A 22,629-nucleotide genomic window follows, 5' to 3' on the forward strand; every position below is an offset into this window, starting at 1 on the left:
TGCAAGTGGATGGAGGGGAATTTTAATTAAAATAAATTACTTTATTTCAACAAAAATAGATGCAACTTGCATAAATACAAGTGGGGGACGTAAATAAATAAATTAGATTTATTTACTTGCAAGGATCAATTAATTAAATGTAAATTTAATTAAAAGGGGAGAGAGGGGAATTTAATTAAATAAAGTGATTTATTTTATCAAAGGTTATTAAAGGCTTAGGTGAACTTAATTAAATAAATTAAGTATTCATTTAATAAAATAGATGAATGTGGAGAAATTAATTAAATATAATTTAAATAAATAGAGGAATGAGGTTAAAATGAATATTAAATATTCAGTTAGGAAAGTGGTCAGATTTATACGTCTACATTTTGCCCCTCTTTGAAGTGACATGTGTGCACATGTTGATTCAAAGAAAATTTGTCGGATTTGCTGTCAAAATTTGATCTATATGATGTCGTGTGTCGAGATGTTGATATAATGCCCTAGATTTGATGAACGATATTGGTGATGCCCCCTCGAGAGATGAATCAAGGATTTTGAAAATTTTGTTGATTTGATGAGCGTTTTTGAATTAATTGCATTTTGAATATTTTGACTATGTTGAATGCTTTGGAATTGATTCATCTCCCAAAAATGGTGTTGATAAGGTTAAAAGTGAGAAAAATGAGGAAAATACATGCCCCACTTACTAACCGTGTTGAATTTTACCCTATAAAAAGGTAAAAAGTGATTTTATTTTTATCATTTACACATTTGTCTCCTTGTGATTGTGACACTTGAGCTCTGACTAAAATAACAGTTCACTATGATTTGCACCGATTCGACTGCGTTCTTCGATACCAAAGGTCCACAGTATATGGCCCACTTGTAAGTCATCTAATTTTTGCCACGTTTTTGAATGATTTTGCTTTTTCTGATCACTTTTTTTCATTTTTTAGTTGAAAGTTTGTTGTTTTAGCACGTAGGGGTTTATTTTAAGCGCATACGATAGGAACAACAGTGCGTAGGGTAAACCTAGCTAGGTTAACATTTAGGTTGCATTCTGTAGCACTTCGGCAGGTTAAGGTAGCACGTAGGGTGTTTTAGCGCATAAGGTAGATAGGTCAGCGCATAGGGTAGATAAAGTAACATGCCGGGTAGATTAGTGCTTTGGGTGAGCAGGGTAGTGCAATGGCAAAACACGTTAGCGTATAGAGGATTTTAGCACGTAGAGTAAAGTTTCTAGCGCATTGGTGAAGAAAGATAGCGCATAGGTATCAGCTTAGTGCATGAGAGGTCTATTTTGGTGCGTGGGGTCAAAAATGGGTAGAAAAGACTTGGAAGAATGTGTTGTGGGGAGAATAGATGAGGTAGATGGCTTAAGGATGGATAGGTGTTTGTTGAGTGTTTCAAGATGGGTTGTGAGCCAATGTTTTGCTTGTTGTGATGATGCCCGATTTTTGATATGATAATGTGGAGTCTATTGAAATTGCTTTCGATATGGAGTACCAAGATGATTGATTATTTTGATGAGGATCCTGATTTTTTGTTGATGTGGATCTGCGATTTTTGCCTTGCAATATGAATTTGATGTCGGAATGAGTTCTGATTCTTGATTTCCAATATGATTCCTAATGTGATGCTTGCATTATGAATTTTTGATATGATTCCTCGATATGATGCTTGTGTTATGGGTATTTGATATGATTTCTCAGTATGAGTCAGATTGTCTATATGGGTCTTGGATTTTCAATATGGGTCTTGGATTTTTGATATGGATCTTTGATTTTTGATATGGTGCTTGATTTTTGATATGGGTCTTGATTTCATGCTTCATTGTTTCAAGTTGATTTTTTTTTATTGGATATATCAGATAGATGTGGGAACTAATGATGGACATTTGTTATTTTGCAAGCACAGCTTGGTGTACATCAGTCATGACAGCAATTTTCACAACTGTGGTCATTGATTCTGCGATTGTCACAGGCTGATAGGGATGTGGTTGAGAGATGTAGTTTATCATCCTTACTAGACATGCCTCGATATATCATTAACCGGGGTTTGTTGACAGCTTTGGTGAAGAGGTGGCACAGTGACATGAGCACCTTCCATTTGGCTACTGGCGAGATAACAGTCACACTTGGGGACTGTTATCGCATTCTGTAGATTCCTATTGTGGGGGCCTTGTTGCCATATGAGAAGACTGAGGAGGGTGGGACAAAGGCTCTCTGTTGCATCCTCCAAGATGACCAGATCTGTGGATATGAGATCCCATGGCAGGAGTTTGTGGATTTGGATTATGCTACCTTGCCTTCAGTACTAGCAGGTTTTATTGGTGGATTTCCATGTCTCGACCGTAGGTCGAAGGGACCAGCTATGGGATGGGGATTGGTTTTGGAGGATATGGTCACATAGGGACGCAGGTTTGCATGGGGGTCTTGTATGTTAGCCCACCTTTATAGAGAGCTAGAGATTTGTGGATATGAGATCCCATGACAAGAGTTTATGGATCTGGATTATGCTACCTTGCCTTCGGTACTAGCAAGTTTTATTGGTGGATTTCTATGTCCCGATCGTAGGTCGAAGGGACTAGCTATGGGATGGGGATTAGTTTTGGAGGATATGGTCACACAGGGAAGCAAATTCACATAGGGGTCTTGTATGTTAGCCCACCTTTATAGAGAGCTTCACTAGGTGGTGTATCTAGGATACAATAGTTTGTCTGTGGAGGTGACATTACTATAGGTGTGGGCCTGGGAGCACATTCCTATGCTGAGACCACTTACAGATAGGGATAGGCCAGTTGGTCGAGCATATGCTTATGGGTACACAAGTATAGTTGTCCAGCTTATGTTGGGCAAACTAGAGCACTGGTGAAGGGAATTGGATGATATTGATATAGTCATTTGGAGATCATATATGGATTGTGAGGTGTGGGCTGAGGATGGGCTAGAGATGCCCTATGTGTATATATCAAGATATTTGATTGAGCGAATGCCCTTTATCATTAAGCAATTTTTGCATAGCCGTGTTCAATGGCAATATGGGAGACAATAGGGGATACCACAAGGAGCATGTCTATATGCTCACAGGAGATAGGATATGCCTGAGTGGGGTCCCACAGTGGATAGTGCAGTGGTGGTAGAGGAGTACATGACATTGGCAGGCCAGATCTGGGATTACAGAGCTAGAGTTGTTGATGCTGGGATGACAGAGGAGTTCTCTACCTACTTCATGGCACATGCAGTGGCACAGATATCAGATCCAGCAGAGATGTTACCTGCTTTTGATGATGATAAGGATGAGAAGACAGAGAGGCAAGGGGGAGTTAGAAAGAGAGATGAAGCGGGGGAGGAGGTAGGAGATGGGGGTGGGGATGATGGAGGAGGTGGTGGAGGAGGTGGTGGACTTGGTAGAGGGAGAGATAGAGGATGAGGGGGTGATGGTGGGAGAGATAGAGGAGGAGATAGAGGACAAGGAGGGGATGGAGGGAGAGGAGGAGGACTTCTCCTTAGTGTTGGTGGTGCTGGTAGGTTAGGTGCAGTGTTAGCGACTGTGGGTGGTATAGATGATGTTAGGTGACCCACCTAGAGGAGATCAGATGTTCGACCTCCACCTGCGACTCAGATAGGGACAGGTATAAGTGGGACCATGACATAGGTGCCCATTCAAATTAATGTACCCACCCATCGATAGGACTCACATATTAGAGCCTTACAGGTCACAGTTCAGTAGCTATAGGCACAGGTGCTAGCACAACAATGCCAGATTACACAAATTATGGCAGAGCGGGATACAGAGAGAGCGTTGGGGCCAAGCCGATGAGCTTGATAAGAGATTGGAGAGAGTGATAGATGGTTCCCCGATGCGGGATACACTAAGGGAGATACATTACATGACCAAGAAGGTCGAGTACTATAGACAGTTAAATGAGGAGCTAGTCCCTAGAGAGCACAAAGCTCCTAGCTATGTAGCTAGTCGATCTGCTCGTAGTCAGACGGGGACAAAGAGCATAGATGTTACGGGGCCTTCCCGACTTGATCCACCAGGTAGAGATCCAAGAGCGGGGACATCTATTGCGAGACAATCAACCTTAGAATATAGTCATACCTGAGAGACGTGTCTTTGTTGTATTTTGATCATTTTGTTGTATTTTGACAGACATGATATCCCTTGTACATTTCGACCATTTTTGAGAAATATATATGGCATTGATTTCTCTAATCCAAATGTGATGTGTTATGGGTGATGATTTATGATATGCATTGATATGATGTTTCTATGATGATGATGTAATGCTTAGATAATAATGCTCTTGATTTTGATTTTGATTGTGATGTATGAGTCATGATGAAATGAGAATATGATGATGTTTTGTTATCTTGATTTCTTTGATGTATGATATGATAATGATGTGAGATGTATTTTGAAAATGAGATGTATGATATGCAAGTTTGCTTTAAAATGATATCCAACTACGTGCAATTTTAAAATGATATGCAACTAAATGTAAGTTTTAAAATGATATGCAACTAAATGTAAGTTTAAAATGATATGCAACTAAACACAAGTTTTAAAATCATATAAGTTTAAAATGATATGCAACTAAATGATCACCTTCATTCTGTCGTTGTCATTCCTGTTTAGTCACTTGTTGTTGCTTTGTTTTGGTTTGTCATCATTGAGCTTTTGATATGTTGGAAGTTTATACAAGCATAATGGTATAATTGAACCATAATGACCTGACTAACGCTTACATAGGCTTTGATATGGCAAGATGTCACAAGCATCAAGGTATAATTAAACCAAGAGGACCGAAGTGTTGCTTGCATAAAATAGTCAATAGTTAACCATTTGTATACACAAAGTGGAACAATGTCCTCAATGATATGCTTTCAATCATGTCTTAAGACAAATTTGCACCATACAAGTGATCGCCTCACAAACAGAAAACCAAAAAAATATCAGATTCCTTTGCTTTTCTCTATCTCGATGCATCGTTGAGAAATTCAAGAGATCTAATGATTCAAATATTTTAAGATACAAAATAGCCAAAACTTCATGCTAGAGGTAAACAAATTATAATTCATAAAATCATCCATCATGTGTGTGTTACAGTTGTTAGTTGGATAATTGTCTTGTTTTCTTGCCTGATGAGTTGTTGTGGACAGGATTTCCTTAGCATGTTGTGATTCTTGTTTGTTCGTTGTTGGAATGCTTGAAGTGAGAGGAATGTTGCCCCTAGTTATAGATATCTATTTATGTGGATATACACAATGATCACAAAGCCATGTGGGATATGATGAACTGATCTTTAGCTAATCAAGGACAATGACTATGCTAAGTATGTCCAAGATAATGCTGCATGAAAAGTGTTGGGCGATGGCCATTAGCTTTGAATTTGGATGGATCTAAGAGATATGAGTAGTGATAGATAGAGGAGATATTCTCTCACAAATAGTGCCTGTTGCCAGGTTTTCACTACTTGTTTTTATTGCACTTTTTTGTTATGTTTTTTTTTTGTATTTTTTTAATTTTTTAATTTTTATTTTTTTTGTATTTTTCACTTTTTTCATGCATTTAGACCACTCAAGTTTAGAATTTATTCAGATAGATGTTGTTGGTTGGTTCATCAAGCACATCTCCTTCTGAATTTTATTAGCTGATAGGTACCTAATCCATAGGCTGATATGATGACATAGGGACCTAACCAATTAGGTTCAAACTTCCCCTTCTTTTCTTGATCCTGTTGATTTTTGGAATTTTCTTTGAGTACAAGATCACCAACTTTAAAAATCCTAGGGATGACTCTGTGGTTGTAGCTTCTGCACATGCACTACTGGTATGCTTTGAGATGATCCTAGGCATGTTGTTGTTTTTCATCCTGAAGCTCTAGTTCATGCATTCTGTTTACCTGATACTCCTCATCTAGAATGAGGTCTTTCAAAGATACTCTGAGTGAGGGAATTTCTACCTCAAGAGGTAGAATTACTTCTGATCCGTACACCAATGAATATGGAGTAGAGTCTATATGTGTCTAAATGCTAGTCTTGTATACCCATAGTGCTGGATTGAGTTGTACATGCCAATCCTTACCCGCATCATTTATTGTTTTCTTTAGTATTTTCAAGATTGTTTTATTTGATGCCTCTGTTTGACCATTCCCCTATGGGTAGTGAGGAGTAGAGAAGTAATGTTGGATTTTGAATCACTTACATAGTTCTCACACATCCTGATTTTTTAAGGGACGCCCATTGTCTGTGATGATGGAACTTGGAATGCCATATTTGCAAATTAGATAATTGAGAATAAATGAGGCAATCTATTTTCCAGTTACTGTGGTCATTGGGACTTCTTCAATCCATTTTGTGAAATAATCTATTGTAGTGATAATGAACTTGTGTCCATTGGAAGAGGAAGGATGGATTTTCCCTACTAAATCAAGTCCCCACTGACAAAAAGGCCAAGATGTTGTAAATGGCTACAACTCCTATACTGGTGCATGGATAAGATTGCCATGAATTTGGCACTTAGGACATTTCTTCGCAAATTGATAAGAGTCTTTCTCCATTGTCAGCCAGTAATATCCCATTCTCAAAAGTTTTTTAGCGAGATTAGGACCACTTGAATGCATTCCATAGATACCCTCATGAAGCTCGTGTAAAGTAGAGTCAGATTTATTACGATCAAGGCAATGAAGAAGAGTACCATCTAGACGTCGACGGTAAAGTGTGTCAGCGGTTAAGGTATAATGGGTGGCCTGCCGAATAAAGTTGCATTTTTGGTTATGAGATAGGTTGAGTGGTAGGGTATCAGTTTTAAGATATTCATAGATTGTTCTGTATAGAGGGGAGTTTGAACCGGTTAAGGCATAGATGACATGGGAAGCAAAATTATCATAGGACGGGGAAAACAGTTGCTCTACCAGGAACTCATAACAAGTTTGTTGCTCTGGAATTTGTAGCAGTGAAGTGATAGTGGCCATTGCATTGGCCGCTTTGTTGTCCAACCTTGGTATTTGCTTGAAGGTGATGTGTACAAATTACTGTTTGAAGTCATCCACCATTCTTTTGTATGGCAGCAACTTGTCATCCTTTGTCTGATATTCATTATTGATCTAATTTATAACCAGTTGGGAATCTCCATAGACTTCCAATTTTGTGATTCTCCATTCCACTACCATTTTGATTCCTATGACTAGGGCTTCATACTCAAAGATTTTATTGGTGCATGGAAACATGAGTCTATACGATCTTGGAATTGTGTGTCCTTCAGGAGTGACGAACAAGATGTTGACACCCGATCCATGTTGGGTGTAGGAACTATCAAAGTACACGGTCCATTGCTTGAGTGTAACAGTAAGGACATCCATGTCTAGAAATTCCACCTGCATTGGTTGTTTATCTGGTAGTGGTGCTTTAGCTAATTGATCTGCAATTACCTGTCCCTTGATAGCCCAATGCTCTATGTATTGGATATCAAACTCAGTGAGAATCATGACCCATTTAGCTAGTCGGCCTGTAAGAGCTGCTTTGCTGAGTAAATACTTGAGAGGATCAATTTTTTTTACTAGCTTGATTGTGTGAGCTAGCATGTAATGGCATAACTTTTGAGAGGAAAATACCATAGCTAAACAAGCCTTCTCAATGAATGTATAATTTAGCTCATATCTGTTTAATGTCCTGCTCATGTAATATATAGCTCATTCCTTGCCTTCTTGATCTTCTTGTGCTAACATTGCCCCCAATGATACTTTCATTGTTGATATGTAGAGAATGAGTGGCCTCCCAGCTATTGGTGATACCAGAACTGGTGGATTCATTAGATATTGCTTGAGTTGATAGAATGATTCCACACACTTGGCTTCCCATCAGAATGGTATGTTCTTATGTAGTAGATGATTGAATGGTAGTCTTTTATCTGCTATTTGTGTGATGAATGGCCCGATAGATTGTAGCCATCCTTGTAGAGATCTGAGTTGACTAATGTTCTTGGTGTTGTCTTCAAAATCTGATTCACTTCAATATTCATATAATAATATGATAACTCTATGCAAAAGAGATATTAAAGGGAAGGAAACTCTTAGGACAACATATGACAAGGTTTGATTTAACATTCTACACTTTGGACCTACTCAGAGTCCAGACGGGTATACCTTTGTGAACTAAATTCACACTTAAAAAGATAACTACATAGCAAACCAGTCCAGAAAACCAGTGGATCTAATCACCTTAAAACTTACTGAAATAAAGGAATGAAAATTGTACTCATATTTAGTATTTTGACCCACAAAACATGTAATAGACAACCTTGATCTATACCGGTGCCTTATCCAAGGTCACAAAGTCATCTAAATTTCAAACAACACTTTCACAGTCAAATATCTATATATATCCCATTAGTCAGATTATGTAGATCCCTATATATGCCTGACACATATAAGAATTTATGCATACCAAAGTAAACTATGCTCATCAAGATTCAAAATATCTCACAAGGAATTTATTGGTAGAAGTGATCCCCACATATTTAATTTCCCTCCTAAAGAGAAAAGCTAGCAAACACATCTACTGAAAGTTGCCTTACAACCCCTATTCAAATGAAATAACCCTCGATTATTTAGAGTGAAATAGTAAACACATGCAAACACATTTGAAGACAACACAAAGTTTTACTTGAAACCAATGGTCTATATATTGATATTCTTCTTCAAAAAAGTATTACAAGAAACCTTCGAATATTCTCCATTAAAATTTGGAAAAGCTCAGATAAATTTCTGCAGCGTTTTCTTACAATTCTTTGCAATCCTCTTTCTATTAGTCCTGGTATCAATTTATAACAATATGGATGCTTGTAGATTCAGACTTTCTTAGGAGAATTTGTTACAATCATTTCTTCTCAAGAAGAAGTTACAAAGAACTTTTACAAAAACAGTTAAGAGTCCTTTTCGACCTCCGCAGCTTCTTCTACTTGCTATCCAGTTGCAACCTCTTCTAACTGTTCAGGAGTGCCCTCTAACTGCTCTACATCCTGGATGGCATATTTTCTTGTCCACTCATTGTACACATCATCAGTTGGCCACGCGAAGTTAATCACTTTTTCCTTTGCCTTAGTTAACCTCTTCCAGGAATTTCTCATCTTGTTGACCTCTGAATTGAGAAAACCATAATGAGATTTGATTTTCTCTATCTCCTGAATTGTTACAACAAAAAAGGAAGCATCATCTAAATCAACAATTCCATTTATTCTAGCTGATAGTTTGGCCTTTAATTCCTTAACTAACACTTGTTTGTCCTTCAATTAATCTGGGCTAACAAAAACTCTTGGAATTAATTCAAAAACCTGATCAGTGTACTCCTTTTTGTACAAGTTGATTTTCCTGTCAGCATTATCCACCCCTTATGCCAATTTTACTAAGTCCTTCATGTTGTCACAAGTGGATTTGATGATAGGATCAGCCCCTGCTTCATCATAAGATACACAAATAAGCTCCAAATCTTGCTCTCTACGCTTCCACTTGTAAAAAATAGGCGTCAAAATGGACTTATCTCCATTAAGCTCATTCCACATATCCAAAATCTTTCTTATATTGTTATATAATAGTGAGGCACTCATGGTATCTACAAAACTTGAGATGGTAGCCCTTACCCTTTCTTCATACTTATTGGCATACAAGGCCTGAGCCTGTTTTAAATTCTCCAATTCCTGGGGAGTAATCTCAACCATTTGAGAACTAGAAGGTGTTGGAGATGGTGGGAACTCAATAATAGGGTTGGTAGGTGGAGGTCTTGCAGGAGAAGAGGAGATCATCAGTGTTGAAGACTCACCCTGATGGTACTATCCTATCAACTGGCTTTGCAGCTTAGCAATGATGCTATCTTTACCCCTTACCTCTTCTTTAGCATTGTTGTAAGCCTTCAAAATTGTCTCCAACTTGACTTGGAGGTCTTCTTTTTCCTTAGCTTCCCTTTCTGCTACTGCAACACTAAATTTTGCAGTCTCTAACACAGTGCTACCAGCTTCCACTACCCTGGTGTTCTGCACTCTTTTCACTATCATTCCACCAAGGTAACTTGGCCCTGGGGTGTCCTTATTTCTCCTATTCTCATATCTCTTACGAGACCACATGACTAGTGCAGCATTGTCTTTGTTAAAAGTGATTCCCTCCATGGGTTTGGTTTCTTTTCTCACTACCTCCAGTACCAAGGCATCTGCTATGTCCCACTCAGGGAGAATGAGTACTCCATCTTGTGCCACCATTTCTCTTCCTTGCTCAGGAGTGATGGTTGTAAACTCAGCCGTCATTTCTTGCTTTGTTTCCTCCTCAACCACAGCTGCATCTTTATGAGGTTGCTCACCTTTTCTCTTCTCACATCTTGCATTGTATTTGTCAATGTTCTACTTCCATACAAATTGCATGAATGCTCCTGATGTAACAAAGTTATTGTCAGCCAAAAAGTCCTCACTGGCCTGTTTGATCTCAGGATCCTACTCCTGGCCCTTAAACTCATTGGTAGTGATGTTCATCTCAGTAGCAAGGGGCTCTTCTGGCATTCCTTCTTCCACTTCATCATATGTGTAGTCTATTTCTCCCAGGCTACCTAAATGTATCAGTTGATCAGCTGCTGCCTGTTCATCTCCTATATGAATAGGGGATTGGGATGGAGAGTACAAGGGTGTATCAGATTGTATATCTTTTCCTACTCTTTGCTTCTTTGGGCTCTCTTGGATGTCAATGACATCTTGTATCTTCCTCTTTCCTTTGGAGGTAGAGGGCTCCCCTGTTGTAGGCATCAGCACACTATAATTAGACTTCTTGTGCAATGTATAGTCACCAGGAGCGATTTCTCTAGTGGAGGCAGACCTACTTAGAACCATTCTTGCCTTTTCAGGGTTGTTTTTAATCACAACCTCCCTCTTTTCTTTCAGAGTCTGCATTACATCCTCAAAGCAAAGAATTAGGAACTTTATTTTCTCGTCAAAAGGGAAAAAGCTAGACAATGGGTCAAAGCTGGCATCAAACTGATGTACAAAATCTAAGGCCTTTTTATAAGCCACCCACTTTTCCTTCCTCGGCTCCTGCTCATCTAGATGAAACTCATTTCTAATGAGGTCTTCAGGAAACTGAAATTGATGGGGTCTACCTCTGCATATTGCTCTCTTTCTAAACATGACATTGAAGAAATATTCTAGATTGGCACACCTGGATATTGCAGTTGACAAATGATAAGGTTTGAGAAAATCCTCAAAACAATTCCAACCTCCCTTGGTTATTACAAATTGATGGGCTATAGTAACCGTAGGGAAAACAGTCTGTTTACCCCTACCTCTCAGCTTTGCCTCTTGCACACTACCAATTTGTTTGAGGACTTCTGCAATTCCCACTTTGAGAGGGACCTGATAGGGCAATAAGAATGGAGTGCCTCTGAAACCAAATACTCTAAATACTATGGAGACAGGATATAAGTAAATACCCCAATTATGGACAATTTTTATATTTTCTGCAATTTCTTTTGGTCTAATAAATTCCAAAAGAACCTTGGGGATTCTTGGGTTTTCTGAATAGAGGAGAGTTCTAATCTTTGATGCAAAACATTTCTTAAATTTTAATAAACTGGCATCATCTCTGTCCCATGATAGCACTGTACTCCAAAGTTGCACTGGCATCTTTTCTCCATCCTTCTCTTTTATAAGGTCCATTCCACTTGCAAAATAATCGCCACCTTTGAACAAGAACAGATGCATGAGGAGTGAATACCATCCAAAAGGCCTATCCACCTTCCCATTCTGTATTCCTATCAACCCTCTATGGATAGCATCAATAATAAAAGAAGCATAATCAAAGGTTACTACAAGAGAAGGATTCAAAATCTGAGCAATCATTAGCATGTAATGATTAGGCATATTTGCCTCAGCATCCTCTCCCAAAATCTGGCAAAGTCACCAATACACTCCCTTAGCCCTAAGGGTGAACATATTCAATGAGAAGGGTTATTCATTTTTGGGTCCTACAACTGTCAACCCACCTATATTATCAAAAAATTCCTTAAGAGGCCCATTTCTAAGGTGGTTCCTCTATGGACTGTATACTTGAGCTAATGATTTGAAGTTAATGGGTTCCAGAAATTTGGTAAACTCATTAAGCCCAAAAGCACTTCTGAATTCCTCATTATTGATTTCAATGAGGGCTTTCCCATTTATATCCCTAATGCTCCTTGTGACTGGATCATAATTATGTGCAATCTGAGTCAGGAGATCCATATCCATGAATACTCCTAGAACTACCAATTTTCCCACATCTAGCTCCCAGATACTATTCTATGGGGCTGGGGAATTTCTCATGCCAAATCCAACTTTGAACAACCCCAACCTAGACAACCCAACCTATGGGTCTCTCAACCAGTTACCCTTGTCATATAACCCTTCTCCTATTTTCAAATGAGGAGCTCTTGGCACTAATTCTTTTCCTTTCGATGCCTGATTAGTCGATAATGTCAACTGCTCAAGAAAATCATCACAAATGGCCCTTTCCTGGTAATTAACTTTCCCTGAAAATTCTCTCTTAGGTGCCATCTTAAAATATGCAAGCAATTTAAACTATTACCCCAATTGGTTCTGTTACAAAATCAAGACCTCAATTAACACGCACTGCTAAGTAATTACCACACAAAAGTACAAGAAAACCTGTTTTAGCTTGAAGGAATCCACTCTGCAACTGAATGAATTTGCTCTATATTTAAAGAAAATAGCTCTCCAACTGCTCCTCTGCAACAATTCTTTGGAATGATACCTTTACTCAATCGATAGGAAATCATATATGGTACTCAGGCTCTTAACTGCGACATTGATACTGCATGCTTTGGCCGTCCCTTCAGAATTGAATTCATGAGAGAATTCAAATTTTTCGCTGCAATGGGTCACAACATACCTGCACATTCTTTCCTTTTGCTCTTTTGCTATTTCACAAAGCATAACCTTCGGGCAATTTTGTTAAACGAAATCTCGCCAACCGTCTGATCAAAAGAAACTTAATCGGCCTTTACACTGACTTAATAGCTTTGCTTTCACATCGGGCCCTACCTCTTTTTCGCCATTTCATGGGCTTTATCCTCCAAGCACTTTTCCTTCGCAAGGCCACGCCAGGCGTTAGATGGAACTTTAACTACTCGGTGTTTAACTCTTACCGAGACCATTAGCTTCTTCACTAACCGTGCCTTTATCTTGATGGCTAACGATCTTTTGCTCTTTCGCATTGCTTAAACTGCTTTCAACTTGGGGCCACGAAACAACACGAAGCGTTGGATCAGATCAGAGATGACCATCCTTTAACAGAGACCTTTATGCTTGCTTTACTTACGCCACTTTCTCATTGGTTACTGACTACCACGTGATAGTCAACCATTAGCTTTGGAAAACTCTTTGAGTTTAGTTCAACGTCAGCCATGTGTCTTTCCCTTATAATTGCCGATTACACCTTGGTGGGCCCTCTACTTCTTCTAAGACCACGTGTCAATCGACACGTTACCATCTAGCATTACACCTGGACGAACCTTCTTCCTTTCGCTATTTCACGAGCTTTATCCTCCAGTTGGTTCATAACCATGAAACAACGTGAGCCCTTAGATCAAAATGGAGTTGATCCCCTTTTAACTTCATGATTTATCTGTCTTCGGGGCCCAAAAACCTTTTCATTGTTTCGCAAGGCATAAAACACGAGCACTTTACCATTGTGAATTCATGCAGGCCACTAGATTATATTTGACTTGCTCGATGCTTAACAAGATAACTGAATCCGACAGATGTGGGCCCTCTGACTCAACTTCATCCACCTGGCATCTAGTCACTTTCAAACTAACATGTCAACCTTTCATTTGCTAAAAGAAAACACTAGATTCCACCTCATCCTTGCCACCTGTATCTGCCACGTCACTTCTTATCCCGCGGCATGACTCACCTCTGGGATCCACCTTTTAATCCTTAGATCTGACTTGCTGACTATTTTGATCTTCTACCACGTGCCATCATCTTACTCGCCCTCTCGACCAGCTGGACCGTCTGCTTGGAGTGTCATGTCATTTTGCTACTTCGTGAAAGCTAACTGTCGAGCATCTCCCTCCTGCGGAGCTACGCTAACCGTTAGATCAAATTTAACTTTCGCATCTGTTATGCCATTATAAAAACTCCCTTTTCACAGACCGAAAAACCCTTTCGCTGTTTCGCAGAGCATAACCTTCGAGCATCTATCAGCCACAAAACAGCACGAACCATCGGATCAGATTGGACTTGATCATCTTTTAGTCACTTAGAAAGTCTTCGCTGCAGGGTCCCACCAAACGCTTTCGCCATTTCACGAAAGGTATTTCACTTGCAAGTTTCGGTTGTGAAATAACGCCAGCCGTTAGATCTTGAACGAGATGAAGCCATTTTAAACCGAACCAAATGCGCCATTTAGAATGCATTTCCCTTTTGCCATTTTGCGAGTCTTAAACCACGCACAACTTCACCTAATGAAATAGCAAAAACCATATATCCATCTGAGAGCTACGTACAACTTACTGGGCCCGACAACATTAGGAAGAAAAGACATAAGGCATAAATTTTTATGATTAATTCGACAACCGCCTAGGCAAAAGACATGGGGGGACACCACATATGACCCCAAGACCCATTACTTAAGTGGATAAAGTAATGAAGGAATAGAAACCAGAGGGTTTTGATCAAACATTAAATGATTTAAAATTAAAACCTTAAACCATCAAGACCTAACACAAAGCTTGAAGCAGTTGATAGTGTGTCTAACTCAAAATTTCAAAAATTTAGCCAATTATGGGAAAATAAAACCTATTTTTAAATTGTGATAACAATGGCTCTGACTGGGGATGGTTGATCGCAAGGTCAACACAAGAAAACTTAGAAACTCTGGAGAAACAGACCAAAACACGGACCCAAACAAAACAACAGGAAGGAAACAAAATATATACAAACAAAGGACCTTTTGAGCATGGACATCAAGAGAAATAATGTTTCAGGAATTGTCCATGCACTGGAAATTCCTGTATTTCATCATTCATATTTTTCACAAAATATGAATCCTTACCATTTAAGTCACAGACCACAAAAGGGCCAATCCATAATGATTCAAAAAATTTATGCTTTCCCTTGTCCTATCCTTTTGCATTCCACTAAAGAAAAATGTCATCAATTTGAAACTTCCTTAATGATGTCCTTTTATCAAAAAGGTATTTGGACTGCAATTGAATCTTCTAATTTCTCTTATGAGCCAAAGTTCTAAGCTCTTCCACCTCCACAATTTGGATCATTATGTTTTCCATAGGTTCAGATAGCTCCATGTCCTCATCTTGCAAGAATATATAGACTGGAAGAAGATTATTCACTAGCAATTTGACTTGAGTACCATAAACCAGTTCAAAAGGTGACATTCCAATGGCCTTCTTGACTATTATTCTATCTGCCCACAAAGCTAATTTCAATTTTTGATCCCAAGATCTCTTATTTTCTTCTAGGATTTTCTTGATGATGTTCAAAAGGCTTTTATTGTTGGATTCTGCTTGTCCATTCCCCTGATGGTGATAGGGTGAAGAGTAAGACATAAGTATTCCATGACTGGTACAAAATCCTACAAACTCTTCAGATCTGAAACTCATGGCATTATCCATCACCAATTTTGCAGGTATTCCAAATCTAGTTATTACATTATCCATTAGGAAATCAATGACAACCTTACTTGTAGCTCTTCTTGTAGGAATAGCTTCTATCCATTTGGTGAAATAGTTAGTGGCTACTATGATCCATCTATGACCTCTTCCTGATCTTTCAACAATTTCTCCAATAAAATCAATGCCCCACTGGACAAAAGGGGCTTCCACTGTGACTGGATTTAAGGGCAAAGCTCCTTCATACTTCAGCTTGGATGAAAACTTTTGACATGGGTCACATTTCTAGACATGTGCATGGGCATCTTTGAATAAGGTAGGCCAATAGTATCTAGCCCAGATTATCTTACTAGCAGTTGTCTTAGCAGAGTAATGACCCCCACATACTCCATCATGCATTTCAATTAATACCTGTTTAGCCTGGAATTCATCCAAACACATTAGCAATTCTCCATCTCTTTTTCTCCTGAACAGATCACCTTGAATGAGCACATATTTTTGTGACTTGAGCTTCAGAGTTCTTTTCTGATTATGTGTCATTCCTTCTGAGAATTCAGCATCTCTTAAAAATCAGACTATCTCTGAGTACCAAAGTTGTCTCTCAATGCTAGTGACTGAAGTACTCTTGACTTCTACATTATGTATTTCAATGTTTAGAAGATTAGACTCAGTCATGAGCTTAGCCAGACCTAAACCTCTCACCAATTTGGTGATCTTTATTTCCAAGTCAAATTCTTGGATTCTATTAATCCATCTGCATCTTTTCCCTGTAACCTCAGACTGGGACAGGATATCCTTAATTGCAGCATGTGGGACATAAGCAATGATATTTGCATTTACCAGATATAGCCTAAAAGCCTTGACAGCTTTAACCAAAGCATAAGCTTGTTTCTCCATGGTTTCATATTTTAATTCTGATGCTTGCAAAGACTTGCTGTAGAAAGCTATGGGATGTTCATATCCCTCATTATCCTTTTGTAACAATACTACAACTATTGTATGATATGAAGCAAAAGAAAATAGAGAAAAGGGCTTACTGTAGTCAAGAGATTTTAACACTGGTGCTTCCTGAATGGCCTTTTTAGTTTCAGCAAAAGCCTCTAAGGCTTCTTGATCCCAAGAAAATTTGGTATCCTTCTTAAGCAACTTGACAATGGGCTTCACTATCTCTGCAAAGTTTGCAATGAATCTCCTAACAAAATTCACTTTGCCTAGATTGGATTGGATACCTTTAATATTCTTTGGTTCAGGCACTTTGTTTATTGCTTCAATTCTTTCAAGGTCTATCCTTGCCCCTTCCTTGGAAACAATATGTCCCAATAATTTTCCTTCAGTGACCCCAAAATGACATTTCTTGGGATTTAATGACACACCGTATTCCAAGGCTTTATTGAACACCTTTTCCAAATGTCCACAATGATCATCAGCCCTTTTGGAGAAGCAAGTTAGATCATCTTAATAGACCACCATGATGATATTAATGAATTATTTTAAGGCTACATCCATGGCTCTCTGGAATGTAGCTCCAGCATTTTTCAATCCGAATGGCATTCTTACATAAACATATGTCCCCATGGAGTAGTGAAAGCAGTTTTGAACTGTTCAAATTCCTTCACTAACACTTGATTGTATCCTAAAAAACCATCCATGATGGATAAAAGATCACAACTTGTTACTCTCTACAACATAGCTTCCATATTGGGAGAAGAGTATTGTCCTTTAGAGAAGCAACATTTAAGTTTCTAAAATCCACACACACTCTAATGTCCCCATTTTTCTTTCTTACTAGGACCAGATTGGAGACCCATGAAGAATGCCTTATAGGTTTGATAATCCCCCCTTCTCTTAACTTAGTCAACTCTTGTTGCATCTTAGTTTTAACAGGGGATTAATAGGTCTCTGTTTGTGTCTGAAAGGCTTAGCATCTGGAAGTAAAGGAACTTCATGCTGAAAAAGATCTTGTCTATACGCCTTTAGGTCTTCATAAGACCAAGCAAAAACATGTTTATATTTCTTCAATAAATTAATAAGGTTAGTCCTGACATGGGGGGTAATTTCTTCCCAATGTATACTAGGTTAGGGGATGATTCAGCCCCCAAGTTTACCTCCTCTAATTATTCCAACTTGGTGGTAGACTGCTGATGTAAGTGACTGTCATTATAACTGAACATGCTTTCCAGCTCTACCAGCCCTTTAGGTATTTCATTGGTTTCTAACTGGACCAAGTCATTTCCAAACATGGTTTCCCTATTGTCAACCACCTCCACCAGTGCGTTGCAATCAATCTTCTGCCCATCATAATCATCAACACATTGGATGAACCTAAGAATATCTTCATCATCAGCAAAAACTAGCCAATTATACACATTATCAGGGATGGCAGGCCTAGATTTTATTTCCATAGTGGAAATGTCGGTTAGGGTTGCATCATCATTTTTTAATGCAACATTGGCTAGGAAATCTGCCATAATATTTTTTGATCGCTCTATCCAATTAATAGAAAATGCACTAAAATGCTCAATAACATCCCAAACTGCATGTTTATATATCTTTAATCTATCATTCTTGGATGCATATTTGGATCTTACCTGAGATACAACTAATTCTGAATCCCCTAACACTGTCAACAACTGGATTCCATGCCTTTTTGCAACATCAAGCCCCAACAATAGAGCTTCATACTCTGCAGTATTATTTGTGCATTGGAAAGCCAATAAGAATGAATACTTAAAAGTTATACCTAATGGGGATACAAAAAGAATCCCTGCTCCAGATCCTTCTTTGGAGCAAGCTCCATAAAAATACATCTGCCATAAACCATACTGTTGTGATTCTAATTTGACCACAATGGGGTCAGTATTCTTCAACTGAGGTAAAATTGGTTGAAGTCTAAAGTTATCAAGATCTACATCAATCATACAATTGAGCATATTAGGATCTACATTTTCAATTACCCTAGGAGCACATGGCTCTCTGTACAACTTGACCTAATTTCCATTGATTGGAATGGTGGCATAAGATAAATCCAGTTGAACATTTCCTCCTACTGTTGTTGCCCACTACCTGGACAGTAACATACCATAATGGGGCTTGGTATCAGTAACAATAACATCCATTTTATAAGTTGCCTCAGGGAATGCTGCTATTTTTACTTCTACATCTTTCATTGTACATATCACAGGTACTTCCCTATTATCCATAGCATAGCATTTTCCATACACAGTGGTTACTGACAGTCCTAATTCTTTCATAACACCATAGGGCATAACATTGGCAGCAGCCCCTAAATCTATCATGCAGTTTTTTATTAACCAGTTGTTTACTAACAAAGTGACATAGAAAGGATCTACCTGTGAAGGCTCTTGAGTGATAGTGGTTCCAACATAAACCTCTGGGGTTTGGAATTCTTGATCCTTTCCAATTCTAGCTAAACCGGTGGGTAGGACTGTGTCACTGTTAGGTATACTAGAAAATAAAGACAAAGTTGCATCCCTATGTTCTTTAATCTTCAGTAATTCTACTAATGGGACAGTGACCTTCATTTGAGTAAGAGCTTGAGCCATGTCAAATGTATAACTATTGCTTATTTCAGTACTAGCTCTAACTCTTTCTATCTTGAGCTGACTTGTCTTTTTTACTATGGTAGCTCCTTGTATATCATTAGTATTTGTACTCTTGGGTACATCATTGACCTGTTCCTTCTTTTCTTGACCAATCTTAAGAACAGTAGTAGCACTACTTGCTGCCCCCTTTTGAGTGACCTCTTTGATGAACATGGAACCAGGTTCACCCTGATCAATGTCCTTCTTGGTGCTTCTCAAGTTATAGTTGTGTTTTGCTTTGGCAATGGCAGTTTTAGTGAGACTTTTAACTTCTTCCTCACTAGGCCTTCTAAGATGAACTTCTTCATCCTCAATTGTTACCACATTCAATGTAGGATGCCAATCCAAGGTTAGTTGTCCTTGAACAAACCTTTCATTATCTATCACATCATTGTATTCACTTTGTATAGACTCCTCATCACTTTCTATAATAGTTTCAAACATATTAATATTAGGCTCAGCTTCTTGTCTCATAGATTCTTCAAGAGCTTGAGCCACTGCACACTGATGAGGAGAATGTGGTCCATCAAGCAATACACCAAGGATTATTTTCTATATTATGGATAGTTTTCCCTTTCAAGGGATCTGGAGTGTCCTAATTTTGGGCAATTTTGGGCTTCTCATTCTGGAGTTTGCCATCTTTCCAATTGGTATTATATGGCATGTCATGCAATCTAGGGGGCCTATCCTGCCAGTTATAATGAGGTTTATCATTTTTGTTTACCTTGGCAGTCAAATCCTTCATAGCAATGACCAATTTCTCTATCTTGTCTTCCTCCTTAGCTGCTTTGCTAGGTTGTTGTTTTGTTTCTTGCCATAACCTACCATCTGTTCTTCTTCCTAACTTCCCGGATGCTTTTCTATTACTTTCTACATTAATGGAAATTCTAAAAGCATCTCTCAAGTTATGTGGATTTTTATCTCTTAGGATGTAGGCCATCTTAGAATCAAATGCATTATAATAGGTATTTAAACACATGTTATCGTCTAACCTCATCACCTAATACAATCTATGCATAGCCTTTTGGAATCGAGCATTAAAATCAGTGACCATTTCATTGTTAGACTTTCTGATGTTATTAAATTCATTGAGCATAAAGCTCACATTTGTTTTATCACCATTTTTCTCTTGAAAACAATTTTTAAAATCTTCCCATGACCCAATGCTATTAACTGGAAGACCTTTGTACCAATCTCTTGCATCATCAACCAGGGACTAAACAAACAGTTTCATGATGACATCTTCATCCACTATCTCATAGTCATTTATTAGGTCCCCAAAAGATTTTAGGTGTTCCTCAGCACTAATTGCATTGTTTCTAGCAAATTTATGGAGTCTATCCCTTAACTCAGTAGGAACATGATTGGGATATCCTGGGATCCCATCAAAGAACAATTGTCTATATTGCTCTAAATTGATAGGTCTCCTTTGAAAAGGGGGAATAACATTATTGTTTCCCAAAGCCATTCTAACTTTTGGAATTGCAGACTGAGATATTTGGGTATGCTGACTATTCACAGGGATTTGACTCACTGATGCTACATTAGCAGGCTCCGTAGGTTGAATTTTAACTGGGGGAAGAGAAATTTGTTGAGGATCAAGCTTATTAAGGTCTTCTAATGGGAACATGATAGGGGGAGCTTTTAGATAACTAATTTTTCTTTTGACTTCCTGATTGGCTTCTTCCAACTTAGCCTTCTCTAACTCCATTTGTAAATCCTCCTTTTCTTACCTCATTCTTTCCATTTCTCTCTCATGTGCTGACAACCTATGAGAAATCTCCTCTGCACTTTTAGATCCAATTCCATCATCTACCCATTTTTGTTTTCCTTTATCCACATTAGTCCTAGGAAGCTGAGAATCACTAAGAACTTCCTTGTTTGGTTGGACTACTGACCTATATGCTTGCTTGGCTTTGGGGATCAGAATTTCTCTAATCACAGGGCCCTCTTCATCACTCTTTTCCTTTTCTTTAGCTAGCACTTCAAGGTCATATATTTGTCTAAGAAGCCTATCTCTCTCCATTAACTTAGCTTTAACTTCCTTCTCCTTATTTGCTTCCTTTTGGGCTCTTAGGGAGATTAAATGGTGAACTCTCTTATTCAAATCTTCAATCTCTTGGGACACTTTATCTTCATCAGGGAAATTTTCCTCAGAATCAGACATATTGACTTGATCTATGTCAATCAAACTAATGTTTCCATCAATTTTTCTAGGCACAAAGTGTCTAATTGCGTTTGAACTGGTCCTATCTCTTGCAGAGACACTAACATGGGATAAATCTTGATTTGAAGCATGTGCATTATCAATATTTCCATACAATCCTAAATGGAAACCTAATATATCATGTTCAGAATCTCTAGAAGAAGAATTAGACTTTGCATAAACAGGTCGATCAGGCATCTTACTGGTATTATTATTCTTTTGTAACCAAGCAGCATTTGATGGCTCATGTAACACTGATCACTTCTGGCCTCTTCGTGACTGCTCTGGCAAACCTTCCTGCAAAGTTTCACGAGGATGCTTCTTCATGAATAATCTAGTGTTTTTTCCTCCTTGCATTATGCTTGTTCTCCTTTTAGAATGATTTATAATTCACAAGGACTGGTTCCAAGATAACAGAGTCACCACCCACAAGAATATGGGAATTATGAAAACAAGCTTAGAATGAAAGACTGCAATTCCACAACACAATGATTTTCTTTATAAATTTAAGCACAAAATCTGTTGTTGGATTCTTAATGTGACTTATCCCATCCGGGTCACCACAATATGAATTAAAACTTTCTTAACCAAAGACTTTTAACAATTCATTTACTCCCCAGCAGAGTCGCTACTTTTGTTGTCTTCAAAATCTGATTCACTTCAATATTCTTATAATAATATGATAACTCTATGTAGAAGAGATATTAAAGGGAAGGAAACTCTTAGGACAACATATGTCAAGCTTTGATTTAACCTTCTACACTTCGGACCTACTTAGAGTCCAGACGGGTATACCTTCGTGAACTAAATTCACACTTTAAAAGATAAATCCATAGCAAACCAGTCCAGAAAACCAGTGGATCTGATCACCTTAAAACTTATTGAAACAAAGGAATGAAAATTGTACTCATATTCAATATTTTGACCCACAAAACATGTAATAGACAACCTCGATCTATACCAGCACCTTATCCAAGGTCATAGAGTCATCTAAATTTCAAACAACACTTTCACAATCAAATATCTATACATATCCCATTAGTCGGCTTCTATAGATCCCTATATATGCTTGACACATATAAGAATTTATGCATACCAAAGTAAAATATGCTCATCAAGATTCAAAATATCTCACAAGGAATTTACTGGTAGAAGTGATACCCGC

The sequence above is a fragment of the Cryptomeria japonica genome, chromosome 5 (assembly GCF_030272615.1).
Source record: "Cryptomeria japonica chromosome 5, Sugi_1.0, whole genome shotgun sequence".
Lineage (NCBI taxonomy): Eukaryota > Viridiplantae > Streptophyta > Pinopsida > Cupressales > Cupressaceae > Cryptomeria > Cryptomeria japonica.